The sequence below is a fragment of the Seriola aureovittata genome, chromosome 2, assembly GCF_021018895.1.
Source record: "Seriola aureovittata isolate HTS-2021-v1 ecotype China chromosome 2, ASM2101889v1, whole genome shotgun sequence".
In the NCBI taxonomy this organism is placed as follows: Eukaryota; Metazoa; Chordata; class Actinopteri; order Carangiformes; family Carangidae; genus Seriola; species Seriola aureovittata.
The window spans coordinates 18,495,035-18,512,630 of record NC_079365.1 but is presented as its reverse complement, the minus strand read 5'-3'; the positions used below and the strand labels follow the sequence as shown (position 1 = coordinate 18,512,630).

Genomic DNA, 17,596 nt, shown 5'->3' with positions numbered 1-17,596 from the left:
GTTTGAGTTCCATCCTATGCATTGACTTTGCCACATCAGCTCTAAATTCCTGTTTCCCTTCAGTACCACCTGGAGAGAGAAGTGTCAGAATGGAGTTTCAAAGCAAGGGTCATTAACAACAAACCCAGCTAAGACAGCACTGTGTAGCTAATAATGGCAACGCATCAGTCATTTTCCTGAGCTGGAAAAATTCAAGCTTCTTGGCACGTGCTTCTTAATAAGCTCTGTTGCAGGTTTTCATCTGTTGGGATTTATTTTGCCTGTTTGAGTCATGGAGTTATTTGAGAAGATAAATATGAAAATCTGGCACAGTGGATTGTTGTTGTCTCTGCTGATGTTCTTCGCCCCCTCTTTCCACAAGAGCACCCTTTTTATAAATAATGCACTTTGTGTGAATACATCCGTGGGCTTAATGCTCTGTTGATAAGAGCATATTACTGTTAAAGGGTTGCAGGGCACTGATTAATATTCTGTTTCAGACAGGCAGAATGCTCGAAGCATCTTCACTAAATGAGTTTTTTTTTTTGAGTGTTGCTGATCTGCTGCATGTCTTTCTGGTTTAATGTTTTTGTGGCATGCAGAGAGGGAGCTCTCTCAGGATTTATGTGTAAATAATATGTACACAAAACACAAACACTAAAAAAAGAACATATATAATGCAATCTATGAGTACTCAAATGTATGTAGGATCTTTCTGTGTGGATGCATGTTTCACAGCACTGGGTGTGTGACTGATTAGGTCAGTTTATCTGGAGGGCATCACAATATGAAAGGAAGGTAAAAGGAGAAGAGGGTGTGGCAGTGTTGAAGAGTCTATTGCATCATGGCTGACAGCTGAGCTAAACTTGCCTTCAAAATAAAAGCGTGAAAGCTTGAGGAATCTGAAAATATATCAAAGTATATACAGTGGAAAAGTAAGATTCCAGTATAATGAGGGGCTGCTGTAACATACTCTAGATATGTACAACCATAGTGTTATTCATTGGTGGTTCCCAACCTTTTGGGGTCATGACCCTTTAAAGTGACACATCGTCCAGTTGTTACCGTTCGTCACATATTGCATGTCTCAGAGAGCAGGACAAGCAAAGTCATGTTCCCTTCCAAGGCTGTTGTGTTTCAATACTCAGGCCAAAGAGCTCAAACTACCAAGTGTTTCATAATAATAAAGCCATTTTTTTTTTTTAGCAGAAATATGTTTTTATCACTCTTGTTAATCATCTAACGACCCCTTCAGATTTATCTTGCAACCCCCAGGTTGGGTCCCACAGCGGTATGGTGTTTACTAATGTAGAAGTACATTTAAAACAGCTACAACTGATCAAAAATAATGGTGCTCTATATGCTTTCATTGAGAGTCTTTGCGTGTGTGTGTGTGTGTGTGTGTGTGTGTGTGTGTGTGTGTGTGTGTGTGTGTGTGTCTGTATCCGTCTCATGAAAATTCTGTTAGATGAACAGATTAGTTGTCAGAGTGGATGTGCAAGCAAAAGGGGTAAATCTAACAGATATGCAAATCACACTTCCAGTTACACAGCTGTTGTGTTTTGATGTATTTGCTCTGAAAAGTTACTATGAATATTTTTTGACAGAAAAAGGAAAAAATTGTTTTTAAGAAACAGAAGTCATGAAGAGAAGAACAAGGGCTGTTACATGTGGAGCACTATAATAAAATTATAGATGGTTTCCAGCATTTGGAGATAAAACCCCCTCCTCAGTGTGAAGTGCTCAGTGTTTTACTTACACAGTCAACATATACCAAGCAAAACTGTAACAACTGTCCCCTTGGCCTAACCGCATTTTTTCATTTGTGCATTTTAGCTGCGACTATAATTTTGCCCCGAGCAAATGGCAAGCGAAACCACTGTTTCTGAGAACTGCATGTATTATTCACTACATCTCAACTTTCTTTGTGTTGCCTTTTCATCGCTGGTTGAATTCTCTCCTTTATCTTTGCTTTTAATTTTACCAACACTTTGTCCTACTTTTCGACCTCAACCTGCTCGCGGCAACAAATAGTTCATAAGGGTTCACACAGCTACATGGAAAGAAAAAAAAAAAGCTTCACGTGCACTATTACTGCATTTGCACAAATCCCTGCAAACACAGGCTCCACTCCATCTTGCTCAAATGGCTGTGCCCTGACAGTGCAGCGGTTTCACTCACCTTTCTGCTCCAACGGACCACAGTGATGTGAGGATAGACACAGTGTAATGTTGTCAGCAGTGCAGTCCACAGAGGCCTGTAATTCTGAATATCTTCATTCTCCCTCTGGTGTAGTGTCATCCTCGTGTGTGTGTGCTCAGGGAGGTCAAGGTGCTGGCTTATTGCCAACGTTCACATCCCTATTAGGCTCCTGGGCTGCCGGCCATCAAACCTAATAGTAATATCATTCAGAGGGAGAAAGGCTCTTTTAAGTGCTTCTTTAATTGAGTCATTTTCAATGCAGGTGTGTACTGAAAATAATCTCATACAGTAAATAGATTTTTTGCCGGATTGATCAACTTTTCTCCTCCGTCTCTTGGCAAAAGTCCAATCAGATACATTAAATTTGTAAGTAATATCTATGGCCACTGCTGAATACGTCCCTCACACTGGTTTATATTATCTTACATTAAAGACCCTGGTCTCTGGGTATCCCCAGCAGCACTGAAAATCACTCCGTCGGAGTCGATACAGGCCTACTTTAGATCTTCCTCCCTCCTCTAATCTCTATATTGGATTTGAGAACCCCGGTAGAGCCAAGACTGGTGGACCTCGCATGTCTGAGCAGCTGCGTAAATCTACATAAGCTGCTGTAAATATTTGGTTCTGGTTCAAGGTAAATTATTTTTTGTTAAAATTTAATTAGATTTACAAACTGTGTTTAATGTATAGCATCATGCTTAATTGCACTGAGTTGCTGGGTTAAATTTATGCATTTAGTTGCACGCGCTCCTTAGTTTTTTATGGCAAAGGATCACATGTATCTTTTCATTCCCTCAGGATAATCAATAAACCAATAGGAGTTCACTGACTGTATTAGTTTGGTGTTTTCTCTCAGCATCAACGTGTCTGCTCTCTGACAGGAGATCAACATCTTCTCATTGACCGACAGGAGTTTCCTCGCTGACTGGTGATACTGTATTTAGCAGATGATGATGAGCTTCATGAACTCCTGACCAGTCACTCACAGCATGACGAGACGGATACTTGGCTAGAATAGTATGAAACTACATGTGCTTTACAGACTTAAACTTTGGGTTTTATGGTACGAAAAATCCTATACAGTGAGGAGGGCGCCAACTCCCACATCCTTCCTGTCTGATCGATATTTTATGTTCTTTTATTATTAACTTTTTATGATTTTTTGGCATTTCTCTTTTATGTGAAAATGAACACCGGAGATCGACAGGAAACATGGTGCGAGAGAACAAATGAGATGACATTCAACAAAGGTCCTGTCTTGGACAACTTGGTCGTGAGGATGCTGACATTTTAGTGTCATGTTATCAATACAAACAGAAGATGTAGGAGATTTCAAGAAGCTATTCTTATACAGGTGTATAGGAAAAACAGAAAAACTCATACATACAAAGCAGATAAAAGAAAATATGAGATGCACAAAATGAACAGAGCGATGCAGCGCCAACCAGCTGACAATGAGTCTGAAGTTATGCTGACAGCTCTGTGAGGCTGTATTCAGGCACAGTGGTGCTTTGAGCTTAATGCTAACATCTGCATGCTAACATGCTCACACAAACAGTGCTCAGATGCTAGGTTTATGTAGTGTTTGCCATGCTCACAATGTTAGTTTGACGTGTTAGCATGCTAAAATTTGCTAATAAGCTCTACACACAGGACAGCTAAGGCTGATGTGTCATTAGTTTTGAAATTATGTATTTATAAACCAAACTATTGGACAAAGTGCAAACTGAAAAGTCAGGGGATGACCAAAGTCATTGTAGTTTATCTTGAGTGGGACATGAACGTCCATACCAAATTTCATGGCATTTTATAGTTTTTGAGTCATTTCAGGACCGACAGACTGCAGTCCAACAAAGATTCATTAGACATTATGAAGTGAATCTCTTTTTAGAATAAAGAACTATAGTGAGCTCTTAATAATACTTTGGCATTCCATGTGTATGCACCATGATAGCTCGGGGAACACTGGGTGTGTCAGGTCTGAAGAAGTTCCTAAAACATGACAGGAAGAAGCTTTATTGCATGGTTTTCTGTGCAGGTGGATCTTGACGAGTTTGGGGAAATTGTTTTGTCATCTACTGCTTCAAAAGGTGAAGAATGAACGTTATTTATTTATGTTTTATATTTCTGAACAGAGGACACAACATAATGCTTCACTTTGCAAAACTAATTCCAGCCGGAGGGTTGCTGCATCCTTCCCTGTCCTACAAAAGGGAATTTGTTGCTTCAGCACACCACCAAACTCAATGTGTTTTATTGCTTTTTATACACCGCTGCATTGTTTCAAAGGATTGTAATAATTTCTTGCACTTTCAACTGTTGTGCCTCCTCTTGCTCTCTTTCTCTTAATCTCCTTCTCTTTCTTCCTGTCTCACACACACACACAAACACACACACAAACACACAAACACACACACACAGTCATAGAAAAGTGAGGTTATTGCAGAATTTGAAGTTGATGCGCATAAGCTGAATACTGTGCGCTCAGCGAACACATCTCCCGGATTTAATAGTCACTCATCTCCACCACTTTAAAAGCAGCTAAACTTGTCACTGCTCGATCTGCTGTGTACACACCGGGCTGACAGGAGAGTGTTTAAGGAATGAACAACAGCGCATTTCACAGGGTGGGGAGGGGTTGATCCTGCTCACCTAGGCATCTGTATGATTCTGTGTTGCATATGAAGAAAGTGTGTTGAAAGTTTGAGTGAATATTCAAGGTCCTAGCAGGTTAAAAACACACATGTATCTTCTGGACCAGGTGCTGGACAGAAAAAAACAAAAACACACACAAAACTGCTCAGATGGAAAAATGTTAAATTAAATAAATTCATACACCTCGAGAGCAGCCTCTGGTGTGCCGTTCAAGTCCCCGCCGTGTTTTCTGCGTCACTGAGCCCTCTGCGTGAGTGTCTGCTGACTCCGCATATCTGCCTCACCGTGCCCAGCACTGCTGGCCTCTTTTTTCCCTCTCTGCCAGCCATAAACCCCTTAGTTACACTGTTCAGGCCTGCTCTGCAGACACAGGCTGAGCTTTTTTCATCTCACAATACTCCACAAAGCAGATAGGGAGACCGAGAGAGGAGGAGGAGGAGGAGGAGGAGGCTGGGACAAGATAACAGTCATCACCTACAGTACAACACACAAATTGAAAACTTAGATAGAACTTACATTCGTAGAAAATAAATTTCATAGTCTAATCTGCAAAACTGTCCCCTTACTGCAGCTAACAAAGTACCTGAGCTTTGTTATTCAGCTCAGCATGACTGTAAATAGGCTACTATCCTATTCCATCAGACATCCCACTTGTTATCACACACTGCACTACAGCACTGTGATGCAGAGAGCAATCCTAAGGAGAATCTGGCATGCTCTAAATCTGTATAAATTTGCATCAGTAGTTAATGCAGGCGCTCCTGTGGTGATGAAATATAGCCTATTCTCCCGGGTGCTTCTCTTTAATATGCAGGGCATGCCGTGCACGGATGGGAGTGACGGTGCACACTGTGTGTACATCAGTGTTACAATGAGAAAGCGAGAGTTTGAGTTGGATTGACTCCCTGCGTATGACCAGAAAATATTAATAAGTCTGGAGGCATTTTTTTTGTCTGTTTTCCATTTGTTGCCACTAAAATGTCTATTTAAAACTTTAGACCTGACATATTTGTGGTTCCAAGGTTATTTCTAGAAATTATAGCTAAGAAAGAACAACACACTTTTTTGATAAAGTAAATTCAGTGATGTTTTCACAGTGTAAAGCTAATGAGCAGAGCTGTGTTTGAACCTACACACAGTAAATCAGATATACTGCACGTTGAGACACTCGACTGTACGTGTGCTTTGCCACCAATTTATACCACAAATGAAGGAATAGATTTAATGCTAAGATTTTCCTAACGTGTACAGACTGTGCATGTTAATAAAGGAGTATAGGGTTTAATTCACATCAGTAAGTCACAAGAGCAGAGAATCAGCCAGAGGTCAAGATAAGCAACTCTTCATAAAAAAAAAAAAGGCTCATTGTGAAGGGCAGTGTGTGTACAGTGTGTCTGCAGATGAGCGTCTTTATGCCCACGTGTGTTAACCAACCAGCCAACCACTGCAGGGACATCAGGCTCAATGCCTGCTTTGTACACACGCCCCTTGGTAATACGTCTTAATGCCAGTACAGAGCTACTAGTTTGTCATATCACGTTACATTAGCTGCTACTTTTGTTTCAGGATTTGTTACTGACGCCGACTCACCAGAGCCGTCGCCTCACTGAGGTCCCTCAGCAAACACTTAATGCTCTTATAAATGTCTCTGGTGAGCGTAAGTCTGCTGTGAATCTGCTTCTTTCAACTTGTTGAATAGCTCTCACTTCCATCTCAGACTAATGCAGAGCAGCTAAAGTAAAGCATTCAAAACTCACTGGGATGAACAACACAAGTGTCGGTGCTCATGTGTCCATGCACATTATAACTGTCCTTTCCAATGAATTGCAGCACCTTTCAGACTCAACATGGACTAAGCCTCCACAGCCTTTTAACCAACAGAACACAAGGACAAAAACATCCTTTACTTACAAGTGTACGAATTAAACACCCACATCCCGTAAACAAATAACTCCCTCACTACTAAGAATATGAAGTACAGTAAAGCCTTAGGAACGGCTAATTGACTTTTATATTTTCAAAGCCAGTCTACACAGGCCACACTCAAAAAATAAAGGTAATTCTTACCAGTGCAGTGATGCTTAATATAGTGGGTATAAAAAATAAGATAAGCATTTCATAGAAAAGGTGACTTCAGTGTTTGAGCAATTAGAATTAGGTCTGCCACTTAGCATTTTGATGTGAGACTTTGGAGGTTGCACAAAATAACTAACCGAGTTTCATCTGTTCCCAAATTGCTGGCACATCAGTTCAAAACAAATAACACTTTGCCATAAGTTCAATCTGAAATATGTATTTCATGCGTACAGTCAATATTGATTTTGATTTTTCCTTTTTTGCTTCCAAATCAATCAGCTGATCGAGGGATATATAATATATAACATAACATGAAATTGTAACCTCAGGTAAATCTGGCTGAAGTCACCAGAGTAGTCTCATGTCGATTGCAAACAGAACCAGTACTAAATTACTTTTTGTGGGAGAACTACCACAGAAAAGGCAAAAATAAATAAATAACTGCAACTCCAGTTTTCACTTAGACTTGTTCTTCGCTCTATAACCATCAATATCAGAGGGATATTCCTGTACAGCTTTTTTTTTTCATGGGGTCAAATTGCCCTCACACACCTCTTCAACTTTTCTTTTTGTGTACACACCATATCCAATAAATGTACTAGAACTGCAACTAACGATATTTTTTTAAGTATATTTTTTTGGGCTTTTATACCTTTAATGGACAGCGACAGGCAACGGGGAGGCAGAGAGAGGGGGAATGACATGCAGCGAAAGGCCGTCCGATGCGGGATTCGAACCGGGGCCGACTGCAACGAGGACTGTAGCCTCTACACATGGGGCGCCTGCTTAAACCACTACGCTACACGACACCCCAACGATAATTTTAACAATGAATCAATTATAGTTTGGCCTATAAAATGCCAGAAAAAAGTGACATAACTCCGAGGCTATGTCTTCACATGTCCTGTTTTCTATGATCAAGAGTCCAAAACCTAAACATATTTAGTTTACAATGGTTTAAAAGTGAAAAGCAGCAAAATCTTACCACCATTTGAGAAACTGGAACAATCAAATTTTGAGCATTTGTCTTGAAAAATCAATTTTCAAAATAGTTTTTCATCCTATTGATTAATTGGTTAGTTGAAGAATTTTTTCAGATCTAATATGCATTCCATAATAACTCTTTGTGTCCATCTTTCTTCTGATTTAAATGATTTCATATGCCAAATCTAGAAAATCAGACAAACAGCAGTGATGAGGTAAAACTAAACAACACTGAAATGTATAACAGGGGTTGAACATAACTGACCTTTGTAGCACAGTTGGCTCCATTGATTTAGTTTGTGAAGTCCTTCTCATGAATTTTTGATGTTACGTTGTTTGAGTTGTACCAAGCATATGGACGAAGCTGAGATCAGAGACCTTGAACACAGACTATATAGATCAGAGGCACAGGCTCCGTCCTGGTTCACAACCGCATCAGACCAGCAATTATGTCAAGCGGCGGTTTCTGCATCACAACTCTGATGTCAGCTTGGTCAGATCTGTCCCCTTCAGACACAGTGCACTTGGAGAGGCATGCTCAGCATCATTAAACAGTGCTCTGCTCTCTCCTCTCCAGGCTCACGAGCAGCGGCCATGTGAATATGGAGAAGCGAGCACAGTTTGAGTGTTTGATGTGAGGGGAAAGTGAAAAAGCACACGAAATGTGGCGGCAACAGTCTTCACCAGAAAGGAATGTCTAACTTAGTAATAAGTTGAGTTGATGTGCCTTTGAACTCCCAGAGCTGTTTACCTGCACAGAAACGTGTTAATGAACGATAGTGGTAATACCTGCAGTCTGAACTCGGAGTGGCTCATCTACTGTTGGAAACCTGCTCTGAAACTGAATTTTGAGCATCAAAGTGGCTGATAATGATAATGGATTCAGAACTGTCACCCCATGTTAGAACAAATTTGAAGTTCAGCTATACAGATCCCTTTTGCCTCATTTCAAGTTTGTGAGTTGTGTGCTACCTGCCATTGTGCTCCGGTACAAAGATGCGCTACGGCTCTGACCCACTTTCATTCACCCTGAAAGACAGGTACAGACACTCACTCACAAACAGTCCTAATTGGCTGCAGCCTTGTCACCAGTGTCGCCTGTAGCCTCTCGAAAAGGCACTCCAGCGTGCATTTTGAAATGTCATGTTTGAGCTCACACAGGTCTGCTCTAACAAGCAATGTTTAGCCCAACTCTGTAAAAAAAGATGAGCGGATCCTTATTCCCCCTCCTTATCTCAGCTGATGCAGAGAAGTTTCTTCTCTGCTGTCTGCCAGTTGAATCTTCAAAGTTTCTCCCTTAAGCCCATTCTCATACTTTGTAGCTGCAGCTGAAAACAGCTATTAGCGATGCACCTTTCATTGGCGGGTCCATTTTGTGCTGTATATTTATTATTCCTGTGGATAACCAGCCAAATAGTGACATTGTGTGGAGATACTTTGCAGCACAGCTTCAATAAACTAGCAGTCATTGTGAAGTTCGGGAGGAGAAATGGGTTGTATAAGTGGAAGAAGTATCAGTTTCTCCAACAAGAGTCTGAAAGAACACGATGCAAAGGCAAGACAGTGACGCGTTCTGTTAAAAGTGAGCTTTCGTCTCTGTCTGCAGCTGCTGTCACTGTCACTGATGCTGTTTTTCTCCACCTCCACAGCTCAATGTGACATGTTCACGCCTGTTCTCATCAAAGTGATTTATGTGAGGCATTGGAAGTTTCTAACTGATATGAGCAGTGGAGACAGGTTGCAGTAAAATTGATACACCAATAAAATGAATTAAAACACAGTGACTCCTTCAATGCACTGAACAACAACAAAGGATTGTTACGTAAGAGCACCCGAGGGTGGATTTTTACTTGAACTTATATATGATCCTTTACCTCCTCCTGCTCTGTGAGTGAATTGAGCTGTTATAAAAGAGTTATCGTGGATGCTAACGTTAATTAACTTTTAACCCTGCATTAACCTTTTGTGCAAGCAGACAGACATGTGCCCTTTTTGCCATTAACACGCACCATTACACTTGATATCAAGGAGAGCTGCTCCTTATCTCCAAATTAATTACCTGTGTGTGAACCTGTGTGACTTTGTCTTGGCTGAGTGGAGGAATTTTAGTGAGAGTCGCCACACTCGGAGTGGCTTCATCAGGTGTTGAGGAGGAGGCCTCAGGCAGATTATCAAAGGACCATCGGAGGCTTTTATGTTCAGCCGATGGTTCAACACTCCCCCTGAGATTTATTTTAGTCTTTGACTCAAAAGAAGAAAAGAAAAACCTGGATTGCTCAGTGATGGTCTCTTGTACCTCTCACTAGGTGGCACACTGATCAAAGTTATGCAAAATCAGTGGAGGGCACATTACCCTGGCTTTTTCTGGACTGTCAAGGACTGTATTTTAATTATACATCAGTAACAAGACTCAGATAGATCATACACAACCTTTTTTGAGATAAATCTCATTATTCTTTGGAGATAATTACATCTTTATATTAAACATGCTACTTGTGGAGTTGTTACATGGATGAAAGGTTAATAAGAACGAAACAGGATTTTTTCATTGGCTATAATGAATTCTTTAACACGGTTAGCCTTGTAAGTGTGGATTAATTTTTCCGAGATAACTCCACGGCCTCATTATGTGGAGGCAATGACAGATGTTTTGCAGGGCCGAACACGAGAATGAACATCTTGTTGTCACCACTTCACTTGCTGGAAAATGCAGGCCACTGCCATTGAGACAGCAAAGAGAGGTACACTTTCATTTCATGTGTTTGCGGCACAAATCAAAGCTACCAGTTGGTGGCAATGTTGCTGTGGGCAAAAGGAAATCCCTCCTGCAGTTTCTGCCTCCACACTGGAGCTTCATGCTGTACTGCAGAGCCGGTTATCGCAGTGAGACGCAGCTCTCTCCATCGCAAAGTGTCTAAAAGGCTTTTACCTCAGCTGACTATTCATGGACTTTCTTGAAAAGGTCAAAGGGAAATTCAAACTGTATACTGTACATTTCTATATTATAGAGTACGGAGATGTTTTGGGGGAAAGAAAGAGAAATGCAGGGTTTTTCCTGGCTCAAAATGAGGTGGAGGTGGTGTAGCACGCCTTCAACTGGCTCAAGCAAACACTTTGTACAAGCAGCATATTTTAGGAGTTTTAGTAAATCCTGAAGAATTTCCAAAAGGACAATAATAAACTAACAGTTTAGGAGATGTCACCTCGTGCATTTCACACAACTCCATGACATTTTAAAAACTAAATTAAATGACTACTTGAAAAAAACAAAACAAACAAAAAAACTCCTTCTTTCTGCCCTTCAACAAACCTTTGCTGCCTTTGTCTCACATTTATAAATTCACTGTTGGTGTCTCTAAAATGTTTTGAATCTGGACCAACTGAATATATATTTTTTAAATTAGATAGATAGACAGATAGACAGATAGATAGATAGATAGATAGATAGATAGATAGATAGATAGATAGATAGATAGATAGATAGATAGATAGATAGATATTTTATATATCCCCTAGGGAAAATTCATGAAAATGTTCCATGTTTATTGTGTTTCGTTTATGCTTTTTGTCATTCTTGTAAAATTCAGCTTATTTTACAGTGAGGAAAGACAAACACTGCCCCAAAGTCCTCAATAATGGACGGTGTCTCTTTGCCGAAGAAGAATAAAAAGTGACGTTAAAATGACGTAAACATCTGCTTTACGTTAATACACTCCTAATGATTTGTCACCTATATACCCTCGTCTTGACTCCGTCTTGTCTTACACTTTGACTCTAATCTTCTCCATCACTGGTCCTTTCCACTTCTTGGGGTTGGGCACAACTTTCGCACCTTACAAATTTCCCGCATCTCGTAAGTAAAACATGAATTATTATTTTTTAACTTCCTGTTATCAGGTGATGTCTGCACCGTCTCATCTTCTCCTTCTGGCGAACTTGCCTTTAAGTGCTCACTGATTGGGATGAAGTCATAAAGTTCATTTAGGAAACTTTTTTTGAGAAGTTGGGCGTGCTTGGTGGAACAGTCATGAAATCTCACGATGACGTCACCTGACGCACTCCTGCTGTAAACAAGATTTCTGGGATCTTTGGGATTAAATTCCTTGAGGGAAGTTGCGGGGTTTTTTTGTTTGGTTTTTTTTCGTCGGCAGTTTTGGCAGCATGCTCCGATACAGCGCCACCGTATGGCCACAATGCCGCAACTGCAGTTACAAATGACAGAAATCCACCGAGTGCAACGCTTGTTAGAATATAATCCGTCAGAGTTTGGCACAAAATTTTGACGGAGGCGCCCGCTTCGTAATTATCTATACAGGTAAAACCCTGTAATGTGGTAGATTGTTGAAGGTGAAACCTTCAGGATTAATGGTGTTTTCAGATATGCTAATCAGAAACTGCATGTGAGAGGTAGTCTGTGGTGATCCTCACTATATGTCCAAAAGTATGGAGATAACTCTGTGCGCCTGCTCACGTGTTGTCTTGGTAGAGCTGTTTTTCATGGTTTGGTTTGGGCCCACTGGTTCCACGGAGCTTTCTGTATGAGATGTCGTCAAGGTTAACTGGATGGTGTGGAATTTGACAGATGCCAGCATTTGTAGGGCAGTGATGGTCAAATGAAAAATGCTGTTGAGCTGCATTATGGGAAATGTAGGGTTAAGGGATTTTGGGGCCTGACCTGTGCTGGGGAATAAAAGTCAAGATATCTCAGACTCTACTGCCTCAATTATCACAATTCTCTCTTTTGTCTGTCTCTCATAAATCCCCCAGCCTTATGGAAGTGCAATACTAAATCATTGAAGATGATATTTTAGACGGTGCAGTGCTCTCAACAGAAATGGGTTTCTGAGTTTTGGTCTAAAAGAACTTGAGTGTCTTACTGAGGGCACTGACCTCAACCTCATCCAGCACCTTTGGGATGAACTGAAATGAGTCGGGCCTAGGCCTTATCGGCCAATTGTTGCTGACTAGGAGCAAACTCCTGCAGCCAGGTTCCACAGTCTTGTCGAAAGCTGTTCACAGAGGGATGACGAACGTTGTAGCAGCAGATTAGTTGAAAATTGGACCGAATATATATAACCGGATATGGGTGTAATTTTAGGTGTCCACATACTTATGGCTTGTATAGTGTTAGAGATTAGATTTAACAACTGCTCCGAGTCCTGTAGTGGTTTGAAAACATTTTGTATTTAAATGGTCAGTGTTGTTTTTTGAGTTGTTCTAATTCAGTTAATTAGAATGTTCTCGCATTAACAGAATAGAGTAAATTACTGTGTGTTTATATGTGAACTGACTTGAAACAGCAAGGTTAATTGAATCCTCGATACGGCAGACAGAAATAGTTTTGGAATGTATGAGAAAAAATTTGGACTTGATGTTTCCTGGTGAAACTGCACTGTGGGGAATCTGCAGGGAGAGCCAAAAACTTTTCCTACCCTGGAGGCCTCATTGTGAAGATGTTTACCTCCAGGCTGCCCTCAAGGGCTTTACTGTCCTACCTTCAACAGTTTCCACTTGTTAAATAAACTGAAAAGCAGAAAAGAAAATTAAGAAACAGTTTGAGAGCAAATTAGGTAATTTTAGTAGCAGCTGTATCCCGAACCTAAAAAGTCCACACGCTCTCAAGCTTACTCAAACACGCCAGACTTTAAGAGGCTATTTGTGAGTTTTTACTGCTGCTGAATATGGAAGGTAGCGTGTGGTGGTGATTATCGATTGACAAGGGCTTCGACCATCGTTTACAAAACAGGGTTATAATACGCGCTCTGAGCAGCGTTAAGTCGTCAGGGCAGATTTGAGGCTACAGTGAGTCGCTATCTGAAAGTGGCAAGATGGGCCGGGCCTAGCTGGTTAGCATGCTAACTTCAGTCAAAGAAATGAAAGAGACAAGTGTTAACATTGGCGTTGCTTTCTACCACCGGAGATCGCTCTAACTTTCTTTAAAAGTTATTTAGTTTCTCGAGCTTTTTGCCTTTATTATAGTCACAGTGAGAGAGAGAGAGTCAGTTGGAGAGAGAGAGATAGAGAGGGGATGACATGCAGCAAAGGGCCACTCAATACCAGACCACTGCGGTAAGGACTAAACCTAAATGGTATGCGCTCCAAAAATCAATTCACTTTTCACTTATCGATAAGATCCACTCTGTACTTACAGCAGATGTTCTCCTATACAACATCTGGATTTGTACATGGCAATGAGCAAACAACATGTGCAAGTTGCTTATATATTTCTACATGATTGAAACTTCTGTTCATGTAAGATGCCAACTCATGTAGAGAAATGTGGTACAATATGAAATATTCAGAATAATTTAATTAAACAAGGGTAAACCATGAACTGAGATTCCATGTGTATGTTTTTTAGCCACGTTAGCATCTTGGCTCTCAGGACGGCAACGCCAGCTGGTCGGCCCATCACTTTGGTCCAGACTGAAATGTTTAATAACTATTGGATGGATTGCTATGAAATTTCGTACAGACATTTATATTACCCTTGTGATTTCAGTCAGCCTCAGCTGTACATTGTGTTTAGTGCTAAAAAAAAGCATAGACATCATCACGTTAGCATTGTATATTCATTGTTGACACTGACCATGTAGACGTTAGCATTCAGTGTGCAGCCTCACAAAGTTGTTTGCATAGATGTAGACTTGTTATTCTATTACATTTCAGTTCAACTTTTGACTTACTAATTTTACTACTTTATTGGAGACAACTGACTAACTGACTTCGCCATTTTGATAATACTCTTGATAGACCTTTTAGCAGCGCAATAAAAAGCCTAAGCATATCAATATTTACTTCACACATACAGAAATTGGTCGTCGCCCACCAGTTGATTGATGCTTGCTTACAAGAAGTAAAGCATGATACAAAATATGCACAGTAAATGTGTGTGGTATTCCTTTCTGGAACTGGCTGAATTGAGTTAAGAGTCTGGATGTAGATCTGATCAGATCAGATACAGTTTAGTATTGAAACATGCCAAAACCTGTCTGTTGCATCATGGGAACTGTGGAAATGAGAATGAAATGAAGACTCGAGGGATCCTCTCTCGCTAGACGTGGACAGAGAAAAGACGCCTGGCAGCCTGCCTCAGCTTCTGCTTGCCTGAGTGTTCTGGGCAGATTCTCTTGATTTCTCAGCGCTTCAGTTGTGGGGGAATACGACAACAGAGAGAAATATAGAACCCATGCAGTCTGTTTTCCATAGAGGTCAATCTCCTAAATCCACTGTCACAATTATGCACTTCATGTTCACATATTCCAGGCTTTGCCTGTAAAGACAGACAAAGCTCTGCGCACACAAAAAGCCTCCATCTGCTCTGCATCAGAAATTAGTCGACACTAGCCAGAGGGAAGGATCAAATGCTTTTTGGAAGTGTGGAAGCGTGACATTGGAGAGAAATGTAAAGTGTTTATCGTGTGTGTGTGTGTGTGTGTGTGTGTGTGTGTGTGTGTGTGTGTGTGTGTGTGTGTGTGTGTGTGTGTGTGTCAGACATGAAGATAAAAAGATTCATGGAATATGCTCGCAATGCACAGGATGCTTATGTCTTTAGCAAAATCTTTGAATATAAATGCCACTCTGATTCGCTCCACATATCGGAGCCTCTCTGTCCTGACATCCTGAAATGTTTTGGGAGTAATCATTTGGGGAAAAGAGTCCAAGTGACCCTCCTGCAGATAGTGATGCAGAAGAATGAGGCAAACAACAAAATTACAGGCTTGTGTTGTTGCTGTCAGATACACAGAGATTCAGTTATTTCTATGCAAAGCAAACTTTGCTAAGCTATAATTGATCTGTCCAAATCCCCATGTTTGAACAAACTTGCTGTTGGCTTTACAGTGGCATGTTTTCCAAAGCCTCAAAATGAACATTGGCTATCTCTCATCCTGAGAGTGGGAGATGGTGTTATACCCCTTGTTTAGGTTCAGTGCAGGCTTTTGTCCCTCAACAAGATTATGTAGTGTATTTATCTGGCATCAGTGTAATTGAATTATAGCCGACCTTTCTCTTGGGAATGCCTCAGATTCTCACAGATTCTCCTCGTTGTTGCATCCAAGTCTGAGCCTTTTGGGCTTGAAGTGTGAAGTTTTTGGAACTTCCTCAAATTGCCTTGGAAGAGGCTGGTTGGCTATCGGGGACTGACTGTAACTGTCAGTCCCCGAAGTGAGCAGAAGCAAAAGCCGTTCTAACATTTTTCTCATCACATTTCCTGGTGGGACAGCTGACTGAACTCGTTTGAATATTTTACTTTATTCCCCACATCTGTGTTAAAAAACTCCCTTGATCATATTTTGTGTGATTTCACAAATTAACAGCGATCCTACATAGAAACTGGAATGGATATTTTTCCTGGAGGATGCATTGCATTTTATGAGTGAGCTGCTTTTTTTTTTTTTTCATATGTGCATTATATTCTCCTTTCACAAGGACTGTGCAGGCTGACAAAACACCAACATGCCTCATTACAGTTCATTGTTGATGTTGTTTGGCTACAAAGATTGTAATGAGCTGTCCACATCTCAGTCACCAGCAGCACTGTGCCACCTGTGTGTGGGAGTGCATTTCACACAAAAACTACAATATTCATCAGATTTAAATGATTGTACATATTACATCAAAAATACAGATGTGAAGAAATAGGAGCATGATTGGGGATCCTGTACATGCACGGTGTTGAAAAATGCTCTAGAATAAAGGATCTAAAATGTTGTGGGTGTTAATAAAAGACCCAGTGGTAGATGAACAGAGACTCCAGATTAATACATGAATATATAACATGTCTGTGTGAATACACTGAATATGCAATTTACAGTGCATTCAGAAAGTTTTTTCACATTTTGTTAAGTTGCAGAATTGTACTAAAATCATTTAAAATCATTTCTTCCCTCAACAGTCTTCAATGAATACCCCATTATAACAAAGCAAAAACTGAATTTTAGAAAAGTTTAAAAAAGAAAAACTGAAATAGCACACTTTTGATGTAAGTATTCACACACTTTCCTCAGTACTTAGTTGAAGCACCTTTGGCAGCAGTTACAGCCATGGGTCTCCTTGGGTACGATGTGATAAGCTTTGAAGACCTGGATTTGGGGATTTTCTGCCATTCTTCTCTGCAGATCCTCCGAAGCTCTGTCAGGTTGGATGGGGACAGTTGGTAGACCCCCATTTTCAGATTATTTCCAGAGATGTTTGATTGGGTTCAAGTCAGAGCTCTGGGGGGATAACCTTGAGAAGCAGCTAGGTTTCTTGCAAGCGAGAATCCATTTTGCTAGGCTTCAAGCTTTTGGCTTGTGGCCAAACCACAGTGGGGTTCAGACCAGTCAGTGTCCTGTGAGGGAGGAACTACTGGCATCTATAGGCCACGGCGAGAAGCAACTGTATGTTAACAATAATGACAGCTCCTTAAAAGGTTAGCATAGAGGCTGCTTATAGCATCAGTTATATTTGAACTGGAGAGTATGTCTTCATTGAAAGAATGGCGCTAAAAGCTTTTCTCAATGGATAAAGATATTTCAGCTGTTCTCCTGACTGGCTTCAGCAAGAGTTTGATTTACCAACTGACTCCGCCGGTAGTGAAAAAAATGAGAAGGATGCAGTCTGATTGGTTGAAGTTAGCCCATGATGGACAGATGGTTCATCCAATCACCTGCCAAGTATTTTTAGTTAGTTTCAAGTTACTTTCTTTGGTCATTTTATG

General features: G+C 40.7%; 1 protein-coding gene across 7 annotated transcripts in view; it reads left to right on the top strand.

The window, feature by feature from the left end:
• Positions 1 to 17,596, top strand: part of kaznb (kazrin, periplakin interacting protein b) — a 112,667-nt gene that overhangs the window by 1,619 nt on the left and 93,452 nt on the right. The window contains exon 1 of one of the 7 annotated variants that reach the window (XM_056397200.1): positions 11,608 to 11,749. The exons of the other annotated variants lie outside the window; for them this stretch is intronic. The gene's annotated coding sequence lies outside the window, so the exon portion shown is untranslated. Of the gene's footprint in view, positions 1 to 11,607; positions 11,750 to 17,596 lie in introns of those variants that run through there. 7 annotated transcript variants of the gene reach the window in all.